Source organism: Lagenorhynchus albirostris, chromosome 6 (assembly GCF_949774975.1).
Source record: "Lagenorhynchus albirostris chromosome 6, mLagAlb1.1, whole genome shotgun sequence".
NCBI classification, from domain to species: domain Eukaryota; kingdom Metazoa; phylum Chordata; class Mammalia; order Artiodactyla; family Delphinidae; genus Lagenorhynchus; species Lagenorhynchus albirostris.
In genome coordinates, this window is record NC_083100.1 from 8,902,317 (window position 1) to 8,909,284 (window position 6,968).

A 6,968-nucleotide genomic window follows, 5' to 3' on the forward strand; every position below is an offset into this window, starting at 1 on the left:
CTGGGGGATAATACCACTTGATTCTTCACCTATTTCAACTTTATATTCATACAACTACCCCCCTTCCAAAAAAAACTTGTCATCTACATCATGATTATAAACATTAGTATATTAAACACCTTTAAAAAAAGGATTAAGTGCCATAAAACATTTAACATATGAATACAATCTTTGTAAATTTTTTGTGAAAAAATTCAAAGAAGACATTACTGCATAAAGTATAAAATTAACTTTCTTTCAAGCAAACTGGATAAAGAACAAAGAACCAGACTCTACATCAGTCCTACAACTAATAAGCAGCACAACCCTAAGCAAGTGACTCCACCTCGCAGAAAACTCCACCAGTTACAGCTCAAAGTCAGCCACACCCCATTCCAGTTATGGTGCAGGAAGAACCATTCGGACTACAGGGTTCCTAAAGCTCTCTTCTACTTGAAACAGTGTAGCATCAGCACCATCACAAAACTCAGTATGAATCGGCCCTGTTCTAAGCACTCTAGACATAGTAACTCGTTTAATCCCCCTACAATCTTCTCAGATGGTCTGTATCATTCCTATCCAAGGAATCTAAGCTAGAGAGAAGTGAAGGAATTTGCCTGAAGTTACAGAGCCCATAAGAGGGCTGAGGGGTTCAACAATCCAGGAGTCTGGTTGCATCTGTGCTTTTAACCACAGGTAATACTGGCTCTCAGAATCCTATAAATCCCAGAGCGGGCCTTAAACTATAGACATGTAAACAGAAAACTGTTAATGCTATTTCTTCCTTGTGTCCAAATACAGCTGATACATAATCTACTGTGGAGGGAGAGAACAGTGACTAACATGTTAAGGGTACCCTGTAAAAGAAAAAACTACAGTTCATTTGACAAAGTTATAAAGTAACAACTTAAGATCAAGCTACAAAATGTGTATTTTGTTTCTCAAACATGTTATTAAAATAATCAAAGTGTTGTGATATTTTAACATTATCATACTTCCTTGGTTATAAAAATTTATCTGCTGGATAATGCTCCTAAGGAATAATTATCATATAAAACCAGAATGCCACTAAATATTGGTTAACTACATTTTCTGCCTCTGTAACCATGCACAGGAAAATATATATATATACATATCAAGAAGCACATACAAACCTACAACTTAAACACTGTATTCTGAGTATGGAAATCTCAAATTAGACACAATGTACTAAGGGTTATGCAAATAGGTATGTGCCAGACACTGCCAACATAAACGGCCAGGGCAGGCTTGACCTCCCTCCTTTGGAGCTACTTCACACCTGACTGACTTCTTGCAATTCTCTGCATGCCACTCTTCCTTCCTCTGCCAACTTAACATCACAGTTGCTAAAAACCCACAATTCTGCCATCCCCTCACCCCTTCTATCTCAAGAGAAAAGTTAAAAGCACAGTGGCTCCAGGGAAGCTCAGTGGCGTAGAAAACAAATCACATTGGAGGACAACATACACATGCACACACATGCATGTGCACACACCCCCGCAAAATGCTGACTGCAATAAGCTGTTAACCTTAATTTCATCACCACAGTCTATCATCTGCCACCTAGTCTTGCAATAACTCTTTTCAGAATCCTTGGAAGGCCTAAGAAACAGAAGCAGAACAAACATTTAGCGTTTACTCCCAGACAAGTCTACTCTATAAATGGTGGTGGTACAAATATTTGCCTCACTGTGCTCTGCCCTCATACTCTGGACTGACAGGGTAGTGATTAGGGTCCAGTTGGATAGTCATTTGAGTGGTGAGACACATAAGTAAGAAGTCCCATAGATCAATTCCTTCTTTAATTAAGGATGGCTCCAAACTAGCCTTCTCTCCAACAGAAAACAGATTACAGACTGATGACCAAACTGTTACGCAATGTTTAGGCTACTTGGCTTGATCTGCATTCACACAAACACAAGATCTTTATATCTCAAGAATTAAATAACAAAACAAGTCATAAGCAACCTAACACAGAGTTTCTAAGATTTGATCTTCTTTTCCACAATTTCATCACACAACAAAGTTTTACCAACATTTTGCCATTATATACACTAATCCACCTATCAGACTCCTGCTTCTATTAACACCAGAAAACACCCGTAAAATCAAATTTCTAAATAAAAGAAGCCATGGAAGACGGAAATTGATGTTTAAAATAGAGACACCACCAGAAAGGTAACCAGAGACACTACCTGAAATGATGAAATCCTGCTGTATATATTGGATTTTGTATTTGCCTGCTAAGGTGAGGTGGGTGGAGGTAGGGGGGTGGGATTTGGGTTTGTGTCTGTATTTTATGACAGGTGGCACAACTGTGAATGATCAATGAACAACTCCTCTTGGAAAAAAGACGCTTGGTAAAATATGGCAGTAATTACAGAAATCTATAACCTACAAAAGTTGATCAAGAGAAAAATACATCAGTAAATATTCAAAAGTAATAAAGGATGCCTTGTGGTATACACATTTGCAAAATACAAATAAAGATTCAAATTAAACCATATTAGGACTTCCCTGGTGGTCCAGTGGTTAAGACTCTGTGCTTCCACTGTAGGGGGCATGGGTTCATTCGATCCCTGGTCGGGGAACTGAGATCCTGCATTCTCGGGGCGCAGCCAAAAAGATTAAAATAAATAAATAAAAATAAGACCAGATTATAAAACCAAGCCCCATACTTAAACTGGGCTTTCTCAGCTCTTCCTTTACAGTAACTTTATGAAAATTTATAGTCTAACTCAGCATCACACTTTAAATGCCATTAGAAAGAGAAACAGAGACCTCATTAATGCAGTTTAGACTGTAAAGCACAAGGGAAAAAACTGGTTTAAACAAGAACCTGCTAATGAACTAAAGTGATGTGCCTTGAAAAAAAAAAGTCCCTTTTGTTACAGCAGCAAATTATTTCACAACAAATTCTATATTTTACTAAAGAAATACCGACAGAAAAATGAAATACACCTAGCCTGAATCTTTGTGATGTTATGATCAAAAAGTAGTTAACCTATATGGATGGCCTTAGTATAAAGACTATTTTTTAGGGGCGGGGGGAGATGGGGTGGAGTGGGAAGGGGAGGTGCATCACAGTGTATGGGAGATATTATACCAGCTATGAAAGTAACCTTTTTATAGTGCCTTTTAAAAAAAAGTACATCCACTCATATAGCAGAAATGTGTGATCTCTTCCATACCTGATGACAACACACATCCCAAGTAATAAAACCTTTCTTCATTCAACAAGCAATAGGATCCAAATCTTACAGAGAAGTTAAAAAATAGTCTTCAAACAAGAAGGCTTTAGAAAAATTTCCGTCCACAGCAACAGTTATTAAGCATGACTACTGCATTTTATCTGAGGTAAATAAGGCTATCTTGTCAGAAAAAATAATACACTTAAGAAGAAAGACTTCCCTTACACTTCAGTAAAACTATTTTTATATGAAGATATTCAATGACAAAAATGAAAAGCCTAAGAAAAGCTATATATGCATAGCTTATTTCATTATGTAAAAAAAAAAACATAAAAAGACTGAAAAGGAAATATGCAAAAATGTTAATAGTAACATAAGTGGTGAGATTACATAAGATAATTTTTAAAAATTCTACAGTACTTCCTGCAAAAGTCTTTTTTTAACTGAAAAAAAGTTGGCATTCACTTGTCATATAAACAAACAACAAATAAGTCCTTACAAAACCAACACAGGTTCTAAGCTGCTTCCATAGACCATACTTCTAGACTTCGAATAAAGGTGCTAATTATTTGCTAGTAATCTGGAAAAAAGGAACAAAATAAAGCCAAAGACTTTCATTTCTGGCTCTCCTATAAATATTTTCATAACTAAAAACTAATAAAGAAATTTTTACCTTTCTAAGAAAAGGTTCTATGTCCAACTTTCTATTAGTGACAATCTGATTTTTTAAAGCATCAGTTTAGACTGCCTTACACAAAAACCATCTCAAAGAACTAAGTTATGTTCAGTTCAGTAGTTCCAAAATGTAGACACCTAATACACAGTGCGAGAAGTTTTGATGCATTTTAGTGAACTGCACCAACAGAAACACCTCATTTTACACACACCTTTCCATTACTTCTTAAGAGCCTTATATCTAAAGAAGCTTTTTGCAAAAGGTCCTTTGCTTAGCCTGGACGTGGATTTATTTGAATATCCGGGAAGCTGTCAAAATCGATCTCAAACTGCATTATATTCAAGGCACAGAATGTCACCTCTTTACTGGGCCTCCTTCTCTCCTTTCTTTCACAAGAGCGCCCTTAATATCCCCTAGCTTACATTTCCGGGCCCATGAGTCACTGAGAAATCAGCTCTAAGTTTCCTTAAAATGCCACTCAAACGGCTCCTCTACAGCATTCAACGATCTGTCCCCCCAGCAACTCTTTGGCCTACCCCCAGTCCCCACTGTGGCCCTACGCAATAAACTGCACTATCTACTATTTCTAGACTATATCTTTTTACCTTTGTCCTCTAGCTTTGCGGCTCCTCCACATACCGTTCTCTTCTGCAACCCTCCCCTCTCCCAAATGCCGTCGGGCCTTCAAGACCCGCTTTGTACCGCCTCGCCCAAGAAGCCTTCCAGATTTCTGCTAGGCGGAAGTGATAGATCAGTCCGGTCTTCCCTGGGTACCTTTCTAGCATTCTGTAGTTCTTTCACAGGATTTATCATCTCCTTCCCGGTATCGTGGTTATTTGTGTACTAGCCTTATCTCCTGCACCACAGCGTAAGCTCCTCGGGGGAGGGGACCGCGGGGCCGGGTTCCCCTTTGAATCCCTCTGGCACGGACCGACCAGGGCGCCTGCACGCACTCAGCGCGCAGGCTGGTTCAACCGAACTCGGGAACGCTCCGACCGCACAATTCCTAACCAGAAATCGGTTAGGCATTTTCCCGAACTGAAGAACGCAGAGATGCTATCCGCCTCCTGATAACAGGAAGTTTACCAGGGACCAGAAGCGAGGTGGCCGGAGCCCTTGTGCAGTGGGAGTGACAGTTACCCGGCCCCGCACTCCTCTGTCCTCCCGGCTCCGGCCGCAGACGCCCCACGCCGCCAGCCCCGCCACAGAACCGCGGAAAGCTGGCAGGAGAGCACGGGGCCTCCGGAGACCCGGCCGCAGGCCCGTGGGCGCCGCGCCGGCGAGAACGAGGGGGTAAGGCTCCGCGAGGAGCCCGGGCCGGGCGGAGAGGGCAGGCCGGGCCGCTCCCGCCGACTCCCGGGCTGGGGCCGCCGCCGCCACCCGAGAAAATGGAGGCAGCCCCGGGGCCGGTAACGGGCCGGGGCAGGGAGGCGGAAGCCGGGCTGGCGTCCGCGCCTCGAAAAGGGTCGGGCTGGGGGTCACTCACGGGGCTGGGCCGGGCGGCTCCCTCTCCGCCTCCGCGTCGTCGCCGTCTCCGTCCTCGGCCGCCGCCGCCTCGGGCTGCTCGCTCGGTCCCCGCGGCGCGGCTTGGGCGATCGGCCCCTCCGTTGTCTTCCGCCCGCTCCTGCTCCCGGTGACAGGATCCCGCGGCAGCAGCGGCGGCTGCGCGAGCGGACGGCGGCCCAGGGGCTCCCGCGGCGGCCGCCGCACTGCTGCTCTCGCTTGCTTGCTCCGGCTGCGGCTCTGCTGCGGGACCCCGCACAGCCTTCGCCCGGCTCCCGGAGTCTCAGTCTCTCCCAGGCCGCGCCGCTCCCCGCTCCCGGCCCGAGCCCGGCTTTGACGTGCGTCTGCGCAGCCGCCGAGGGCGCGACGTCGGGCGGTGCCGCAACGCACCCTTCGGCCTCGGGCGCCCTCGGGCGGCCGGGCGGACTCGGGGCGTAGGAGTCCGCGCCGAGCCGCAGCGGGAGGGGGAGCAGAGAAAAGCGGAAGCAGAGAACGGGAGTTCCTCTCCTTTCACCTGCAGCTGAGATGTTAGTGCTCAGCTCGGTCTCGTCATTCTAAGAACTCTAACCGAAGGAATCCTACGTCCACTGTCTGCGACCACTTCCTGAACTCTTAACAAAGCTCTATTTCTGCTAAAGGCCGGGGGCTGACTTGTGCAGACTCATTCCTTCCTACTTTCGAGGGACAGGTAACTCTCATTTTAGCATCCTCTGAGAGAGAGTGTAGAAAGTGATCGAATGACCCATATTAGTAGGATTCAAAAGCCTGGATTTAAATCTCAACTCCACCATTTAGTCGCTATGGGCTATTTCCTGTCCCTGTTCCTACGTTCCTTCACATACACTCACACAGAAGTATAATAGCATAGTACCATAGGCTTATCAGGTTGAACGAGATAATGCATCGCAAAGCTCTGACAACAGACTCTGGTACATAAAAATGCCATACATGTATATTTTCATTTCTTTCTGTTGCTTTGCTTTTAATTTGTAACTGAACAGCTATTTTTGAGTATCTGTTGTGTGCCAAGCACTGTTCTAGGTGGTGGGGCACTGAATGAAACATTACCTGCTCCTGAGACAACAAATAAACCAACATATATATGATATCAGATGGTTTTTAGTACTATGGAGAAAAAGCACACAGGCTAAAGAGGCGAGGGAGTGCAGGGTATTGTTATTTCTAGCGCTCCCGCAGGGGGCAAGCTACTTGAAGAAAGAGCCTGCTGTGAGCTATGAGTATGGAAAAGCAGAAGGAACAGCAAGGACCAAGGCCCTGAGGTAGGGATGCCTTGGAGCCCAGCAATGCAAGAGCCCTGAGGTGAGAGAGGAGAGATAAGAAGAGAGGGAGGCCATATAGACCAAAGTGAGGACTTTGGTTTTTACTCTGAATGAGAGCGGGAGATATTTGGAGGGTTTTGAGCAGAGAAAGGATGTGGTCTGACATTTCAAAAGAATTACTCTGGTTGTGGTGTGAAGCCCAGCCTGAAGGGCCTGAGAGTTTCATCCAGACCAGTTGGAAGGCTTTGGAAATAGTCCAGTGACAAGAAGACAGACTCAGCCCAGTGGAAGACTAAAGAAGTAGTCGTGTTCTAGACA

The 6,968-nt window shown here is 44.8% G+C and overlaps 1 protein-coding gene across 5 annotated transcripts in view; it reads right to left on the bottom strand.

Moving 5' to 3' along the window:
• The window catches only part of CAB39 (calcium binding protein 39), an 86,447-nt gene extending 80,733 nt beyond the window's left edge, over nucleotides 1–5,714 (bottom strand). For all 5 annotated transcript variants that reach the window (XM_060151887.1, XM_060151882.1, XM_060151885.1 and 2 more), the window contains exon 1: nucleotides 5,354–5,714. The gene's annotated coding sequence lies outside the window, so the exon portion shown is untranslated. The remainder of the gene's footprint in view (nucleotides 1–5,353) is intronic.
• Nucleotides 5,715–6,968: the final 1,254 nt, after the last annotated feature.